At 36.6% G+C, this 8,617-nt stretch overlaps 1 pseudogene across 1 annotated transcript; it reads left to right on the top strand.

Annotated features, from left to right (window-relative positions):
- Positions 1–313: 313 nt before the first annotated feature.
- On the top strand, positions 314–883 carry LOC308343989 (large ribosomal subunit protein eL19-like; annotated as a pseudogene). Its single transcript has one exon. The product of its transcript is annotated as a large ribosomal subunit protein eL19-like (transcript).
- Positions 884–8,617: the final 7,734 nt, after the last annotated feature.

Genomic DNA, 8,617 nt, shown 5'->3' on the forward strand with positions numbered 1-8,617 from the left:
CTAAAAACAAAAACTAAAACTAAACCCTGCCTTCCAGAAAAGAGAATCCCCTGCATAGAATATTTCCCATTTTTTTTCTTTCTCACAGTTAGATGACACTGAATATCATCAGTTATTCCTATATTTTTTCTAACAAGAAAAACTCAGAATTCTTTCTCCATGCACATAGATTCAAAAGACCTCAATAATGGACAAACCACAAGTATTTGTTCTTGACACACAAATGCCTTGGACATCTGCCCTCTTTTTGTCTAAAGGACTCTCTTGAAACACAAAGGCCTTTTGCTTTCCTTTTGCCACTGCATCCACAGCCATGAGCATGCTCAGGTTTCAGAATAGGCTTGCCTCCAGTGTCCTCCACTATGGCAAAACAAAGGTCTGGCTGGACCAATGAAATCACCAATGTCAACTCCTCTCAGCAGATCCAGAAACTGATCAAAGATGGGCTGATCATCTGGAAGCCTGTCTATTCCTGGAACTGCTGCCAGAAAAACACTTTGGCCCACCAGAGGGCAGGCATATGGACATTGATAAGAGAAAAGTTACTGCCAAGTCTTGAATGCCTGAGAAGGTAACCTGGTTGAAGAGGATGAGAATTCTGCACCAACTGCTCAGAAGATACCAAGAATCTAAGAAGACTGACTGCTGTGTATCACAGCCTGTTCTTGAAAGTAAAGGGTAACATATTCAAAAGCAAGCAGAGTCTCCTGGAACACATCCACAAACTGAAGTTAGACAAGGTTCAGAAGAAGCTTCTGGCTCACCAAGCTAAGCCTGCAAATCTAAGACCGAGAAAACATGCAAACACTATGAAGAGCATCTTCAGGGCAAGAAGGAGGAAATTTTCAAGATTCTGTCCAGGAAGGAAGAGGCCAAGAAATAAAACTCCCTTTCTTTTTTCTGTTTATAGTGGCCCCAGTAATTACATGGATGAGTTACTTAATAAAACAGACTTTATCTGGGAAGAAAAAAAAAGGAAAGAAATATGAAGCCCTTTTAATTCTTGTGATTTCAGATGGACAGTCTCTATCAGGATGTTCTCTAACATTTGCGGGTATCTTTTTCCATAGGAATATGTTGACAGACAACAGCAATAGCAGTTAGTGAGAGATTGGAGGGCACATGAACAGACACTTCTCCAAAAAAGACATGCAAGTGGCTAACAGACACATGAAAAAATATTCATCATCATTAGCCATCAGGGAGATTCTAATCAAAACCACTTTGAGATATCATCTTCCACCAGTTAGAATGGCCAAAATCAACAAAACAGTAAACAAGTCTTGGAGAGGATGTGGAGAAAGGGGAACCCTCTTACAGTGTTGGTGGGAATGCAAGTTGGTGCAGCCACTTTGGAAAACAGTGTGGAGATTCCTTAAGAAATTAAAAATAGAGCTACACTATGACCCTGCAATTGCACTACTGGTATTTACCCCAAAGATACAGATGTAGTGAACAGAAGGGCCACCTGTACCCCAGTGTTCTTAGCAGCAATGGCCACAATCGCCAAACTGTGGAAAGAACCAAGATGTCCTTCAATGGATAAATGGATAAAGAAGATATGGTCCATATATACAATGGAGTACTGTGCCTCCATCAGAAAGGATGAATACCCAACTTTTGTATCAAGATGGGCAGGACTGGAAGAGATTATGCTGAGTGAAGTAAGTCAAGCAGAGAAAGTCAATTATCGTATGGTTTCACTTACTTGTGGAGCATAAGGAATAACACAGAGGGCATTGGGAGATGGAGAGAAGTGAGTTGGGGAAAATTAGAGGGAGAGACAAACCATGAGAGACTGTGGACTCTGAGAGACAAACTGAGGGTTTTGGAGCAGGAGGTGGGGGGGCTGTGAGCCTGGTGGTGGGTATTGTGGAGGGCACATATTGCACGGAGCACTGGGTGTGGTGCATAAACAATGAATTTTGGAACACTGAAAAAATTTTTTTTATAAATAAATAAATAAATAAATAAATAAACAAAATTACTCTAAATTTGAATGGCTTAAATTCTCCAACTAAAAGACATAAATGGCTGAATGGATTTAAAAACTCAACTATATCTGACTACAAGAGACTCACTTAACCTTTAGAGATACTTATAGGCTGAAAGTGAAAGGATTAAAAAAAGGTTTTCCATGCAAATGGAAATGAAAAGAGAGAAGGAGTAGCTATGCTTATATCAGACAAATGGACTTTAAGTCAAAAGCTCTAACAAGAGACAAAGAACGTCATTATATAACTGTAAAGGAGTCAATCCATCAAGAAGATATAACAATTTAAATAAGTATGTACCCCATATTGGAGCACCTAAGCATATTCAACAATTATTAGGAAATCTGAAGGTAGAAATAGACAACAATGCAATCGTAATAGGGGACATCAGTACCACTTTAAACAATGGATAGATTATCCAGACAGAAAATCAGTAAGGAAACAATGGACTTGAACTACAGTTTAGACCAAATGCACCTAATAGACATCAGAATATTCCATCCAACAGGCCCCCAAATACATATTCTTCTCAAGTGTGTATGGATCATTCTCTAGATAAGATATGTTAGGCCATGGAAAAAGTCTTAACAAATTCTCTCCATCTCTACTCAGCATAGTACTGGAAGGTCTAGCCAGAGCAATTAGGCAAGAAAAAAAAAAAAAAATGAAAGGCATCCAAATTGGAAAGGAAGAAGTAACCATCTATTTGCAAATGACATGATCTTGTATATGGAAAACACTAACGTCTTCACTGTTACAACTATAAATAAATTCAGTAAAGTTGCAGGATACCAAAGCAACATACACAAATCAGTTGTGTTTTTATACACTAATAACAAACTGTCTGAAAGAGAAATTAAGAAAGCAATCCTATCTATAGTAGCATCAAAAACAATAAAATACTTAGGAATACATTTAATCAAGGGTGTTAAAGACCTGAAAAGTATCAGACATTGATGAAAGAAATTGAAGAAGACACAAGTAAATAGAAAGATAAGTCATGTTCTTAGATTGGAAGAAACAATATTGTTGAAGTATCCATACCCAAGGTGATATATAATGCAATCCCTACCAAAATTTCGATGGCACTTTCCTCAGAAATAGAAAAATCTATCCTAAAATTCGTATGCTACCACAAAAGATCCTGAATAGCCAAAGCAATCTTGAGAAAGAACAAAACTAGAGGCATCACACTTCCTGATTTCAAACTATATTACAAAGCTAAAGTAGTAAGGAAAAAAAAAGTATGGTGCTAGCATAAAAACAGGCACACATAAACCAATGGAACAGAATAGAGAGCCCAGAATAAACCCATGCATACACAGTCAATTAATCTTTGACAAGGGCACAAAGAATACACAGTGGGGAAAAGATGGTCTCTTCAATAAAACTAGATATCCACATGCAAAAGACTGAAACTGGACCTCTATCTTATACCACTCACAAAATTAACTCGAAATGGGTTAAACATAAGACCTGAAACCATAAAACTCCTAGAAGAAAGCATAGGTGGTAAGCTCCTTGACATTGGTCTTTGCAATGATTTTTTGAATCAGACACCACAAGCACAAGCAACAAAGGCTGAAATGAGTGGGTCTACATCAAAGTAAAGAGCTTCTGCACAGCAAAGAAAACAAGTAATTGAAAAGACAACTACAGAATGGGAGAAAACACTTGCAAACCATATATCTGATAAAAGGTTTGTGTCTGAAATGTATAAACAACTCATAAATCTCAATAGCAAAAAAGCAAATAATATAATTACAAAATAAGCAAAGGACCTGAATAGACATTTTCCCAAAGAAAACATAAAAGTGGCCAATGGGTACATGTAAAACATGCTCACCATCACTAATCATCAGGGAATTTAAAATAAAAACCACATTGAGATATCAGCTCACACCCGTTAGGATAGCTATTATCAAAAGACAAGAAATAACAAAAGTTGGTGAGGATGTAAAGGAAAGGGAACCATTGTGCATTGTTTGTGGGAATGTAAAGTGGTGCAGCCACAATGGAAACCACTATGGAGTTTCCTTGAGAAACTAAAAAGAGAGCTACCATATGATCCAGCAATCCCATTCTTGGGTGTATTTCCAAAGAAAATAAAATCATTATCTCAAAAAGATATCTGCACTGCCATGATTCATTGCAGCATTATTCACAAGAGCCAATATATGGAAATGACCTAAATGTCCTTTGACAGATGAATGGATAAAGAAGGTGTGTGCAGGTGTGTGACACACACACACACACACACACACACAGGAATATTGTTCAACTATAAAATAGAAGAAATTCTGCCATTTGTGATAACACGAGTGAATCTGGATGGCATTATGCTAAGTGAAATAAACCAGACAAAGACAAATACTGTATGGTATCAACTACATGTGGCATCTTAAAAAAAAAAAAAAACAAAACTGATTTCATAGGAGTAGAAAATAGAATGGTGGGTGCCAGGGGCAGGGTGAGGGGAAAATGAGGAGATGCAAGTCAAAGGGTATTTCTAACTTTCAACTAGAAAAATAAAATCTGAGAACCTAATGTACAGCATGTGATGATAGTTAATAATATGGTATTGTAAATTGGAAGTTGCTTAGAGTAAATCTTAAGTGTTCTTACAAAACACACACACACACAGTCATCTAATAATGTGGGGTTATGGATGTATTAATCATCTTGATCTTGGTAATCATTTCTCAATGTATATGTACATCTAATCATCACATTGTATGCTATAAATATATGAAATTCTACTTGTTAATTATTCCTCAATTACATTAGAATAAAAAGAAAATAAAATATATACAAAAATGTTAAAGCAGCTCATGTTTTTTTGATGCAACATATTTGTAGTATGATTTACATAATCAGGGAGGCAAACAAATATTCATTTAAAGATTTTCATTATGTCATTAATAATAATGAGAAATAAGAGGACACCTGGTTAAGCATCTGCCTTGGGCTCAGGTTATCATCTTGGGGTCCTGGAATCAAGCCCCACATCAGGCTCCCTTCTCACCAGGGAATCTGCTTCTCCCTTTCCCTCTGCCTCTGCCTCCCACTTGTGCTCGCTCTTTCTCACAAAAATACATAAAATCATAAAGAAAATAGTGAGAAATAAGAAACTATAAAGCTCCCAAACATAGGATATTAGTTTAATAGATTATGAAATGCATACATTATTATTTGCTAATTATGCATAAAAATAATGTTCTGAAAAATATTTAGGAAATAGAAATGTTTACTATAAAGGTTTAAAAAATGTTTAGAGCAGTGCGCAGAATTTTATGTGCTATGTATTATTCTAATCTTATATTTATAAAAGTTATTGATCCTCAAAATGGTTTTAAAAAAGTAAAAGGAAATATAAAAAAAAATTTAGTATCTGGAGCAAGTGGAATTAGGACTGTTATTTCTTTACATTTTATTTAATTTTAACATTTTAAAAATTATATACATTATTTAAATACTCAGGAAAAAATAATAAATGTTATAAACTGTTCAGATTATAATAACACTCAGAAAAATTCTGGTTTGCCTTAATACAGCATATCAGGAGCTATTAAATTTCTATTGTTATCAATGTCACTACCTCACTCTTATCTTTCTTCTACTGTTTTTTTTCTTCTTTTCAATATCCTTTTAGTCCCTATTTATTTGGTGGTCTTAGTCTTGGCATTTTTAAAAAGTATGTAACTCATTTCTTCAATCATGGTTTTTTTTGATAATACAAATTACCATTTTTTCCTCTTCTTTCTTAGGTATCTTGACTTTATTTCCTTTATTTTAAGCTTTTCAGTTATTCACTTGGGAGCGTGTGTCTTTCTGCTTTTTATTTTTTTCAGTGGGGGAGTGTGGAAGAGCTCTCACTTCATATAGTAACTCAGAAATCTAAGAATACAGAATATAAGCCTGGGCTATTTATTGTATACTTTATGTTAACAAGTAATTCTTTTTTATCCTAGTTTTATAACTAGAAGACATTTTGAATTCAATCCATTTATTCTTGCTTTTGTGTGTTGCATTCAAAAGTGAATAAACTTAAGTTTGGAGTGGCTAAGTAATTGGCCTAGAGTCTGTTGACTTTATTAACTGCTGAGATGTTTAGGACTGCAGTGTCCGTTTTCTGTAAGATGCTCCTGTTCTTCCTTCCTCTGCAACTTCCTAACCCATAAAATGGTGTTAACTTTTAGTTCCCCAATAGAAAACATGTTATCATGCCATGACATGTCTTTGCAGATGAGAGGACTGTCATTTAATATATCTCATAAATGATGATAGAAAAGGCAAAATCTGGACACGTATGTAATATCAGAACCAAATCCTAGAATGTAGATTATATTTAGCATCATCAACAACTGTATTGATTTTTATTATTTTAATACCAAGCAAATTATGTAAGGGTTTCTACTGTGACTGTGTCAACTTGAATATGTCGAAAACTGAACTCATTTTCCTACCCACTTCCCAAAGCCACACCACCTAGCCTGTTGAACAAGCCAGAAATCGGGTGTTCTGCCCCCCTCTCCTCTACCCTTTTAATCTAGTCTGCCATAAGGCACTAACAGTGTTGACCTCCAATGATCTCTTGAATCCATTCACTCTTCTGCCTCCGTTGCCACTGCCCCCTCTCTCACCAGTCTCAGCCCTATCATCTCATAGGGGCTCCTGCAGAACCTCCAGACATCCACCTTCACACCCAAGATGGTCTTTGGGAAATGCAAATCCCACCAGCAGACTCTCCTGCTGACAAATTCAGTGGTTTTCTTCACTCTAATGTTACAGGGAAAATACTGAACACGGACCTCAAGGCCCACTCTATTTATATTTATTGTCTCACTCTGTCCTTTCTCTTGCCAGTGCTCAGGACTATGATTCCCCTAGCCTCCAGGGTTGTGCATTTGTTGTTTTCTTTGCCCGGGTACAGTTCCCGCATCCTTTTCCTCCAAGGAACTCCTACTTAGTCTTCAGATCTTTGAATAATCTTGGCGTCCATCCTACCATGAGAAAAAAAAAAAAAATCACTATTATATGCTGCGATAGTTCCTTCCTCCTTGCCTTCCCAGTGGCAAGCTTCACTTTTGCCATTTTCCATTTATTTGTGAGCTAATTTTATTAATGTCTTGTTTCTATTCGGCTGCAGACTCTAGTTTTGCTCCTAGCATATAGAAGATCTCAGTAACCTTTTGTGGAATGAGTAAATCAATGAATGTGTATTTAATATTCCACAAGAATTACACTTATATTAGACAGCCACATTTGCTTCTCCTGGTGCTTCTTTTTGGGGAAGGGGCTGACTTCCATATAAGCAGATACTTATCCTTTAACCTCAGGAGAAAATCATACAACCCTGTGAGCTGTTGAGTCCCAAGATATATACTACGCAAGCTCGGTTAGATACTGAGTGACACTTGGCAATCCTTGGCACACTCTTGTGCAGCAACTCTTCTATTCCCACAGCTGCTCATTCACATTGTTTTCTTTAGCTTGACTACCCTGCCCCAATGGACTTCATTATTCTCAGCTGTAGGTATGAAGAAAAGTGATTCTATCAGGTTTAAAAGCCCTCCCTATATGCACATTTACACTTGTTCCTGTCTTTATTCCCTTCCCTCCTGTCCGAGACTAATCTGTGTACTTGTGTTCTAAATCCCATATCCTCTCATTCCCTTTAGGGCCTCAATGGATCAATTTTTCAGTCTTTCTGTTGTATTTTCATCTCCTCTTGCCACTGGCTTCAACCCTCCAATATACACATTTTATAAACACAAATGTTACAAGCAAAACATAATATATAAATACATCATAACAAAACCAGAAACTCCTTTTTGTAAAATGTCAGAGAAATTAGATACACCTTATTCTTAAAGTCTGAACGTTTGCTAAGAGTTTCTATACCAGTAATACCGGTAATATTTTCTCTCTCCTGAACCAGCTATTCTTCTCCCCTCTGTCTTCTTAGTCATTAAGTTTATTTACTGTTTTGCAGAGAAAAATAGAAGCCAACAGAAGAAAACTTTCAGAAATTCTACACTGTTGACCTGTCAACATCTAAGTCTATAACACTGCTTTCTTCCCAGTAAAGAGCTGTCCTTGCTTCTAAGTAAGGCCAGTGCCCCTAACTTGTCCAAAAGGTCCTATCTCTGCTTTCTTCAGAGACATACTTTTTTGAATAATCAATTTTTTTCATTTTTTATTTATGCCCATAATCTGGGAAATATTTTTGGCAACATATCCCATCTTAAAGAAAAACAACAGTAATTCTCTTAACTTCACAGAACTAGCTCTCACTGAGGCCATTGCTGACCTCTGCATTGCCAAATGCAATGCTTGATTCTCAGTCATCCATGTCCTTTTGAACTATGAGTAGCATTTGACAAAGTTGATCACTTCTTCCTCCTTGAAACATTTTCTTCACTTGTTTTCCAACACACTGTTTTCTGAGTTTTTCTCTTACCTGTATTCGTAGACTCCAGTGCTGGTTCGTTCTCACACCCTGCCCCAACCTCTCAAAACTGTGGTTCCCCATGACTCTATTCATGTATTTCTTTTCCTTACCCTCCACCCTTGTACTAGTCAACCTCATCTGGCACTCTGGCTGAGGATAACATCTGTAT

This window comes from Martes martes, assembly GCF_963455335.1.
Source record: "Martes martes genome assembly, chromosome: 6".
Taxonomy (NCBI): domain Eukaryota; kingdom Metazoa; phylum Chordata; class Mammalia; order Carnivora; family Mustelidae; genus Martes; species Martes martes.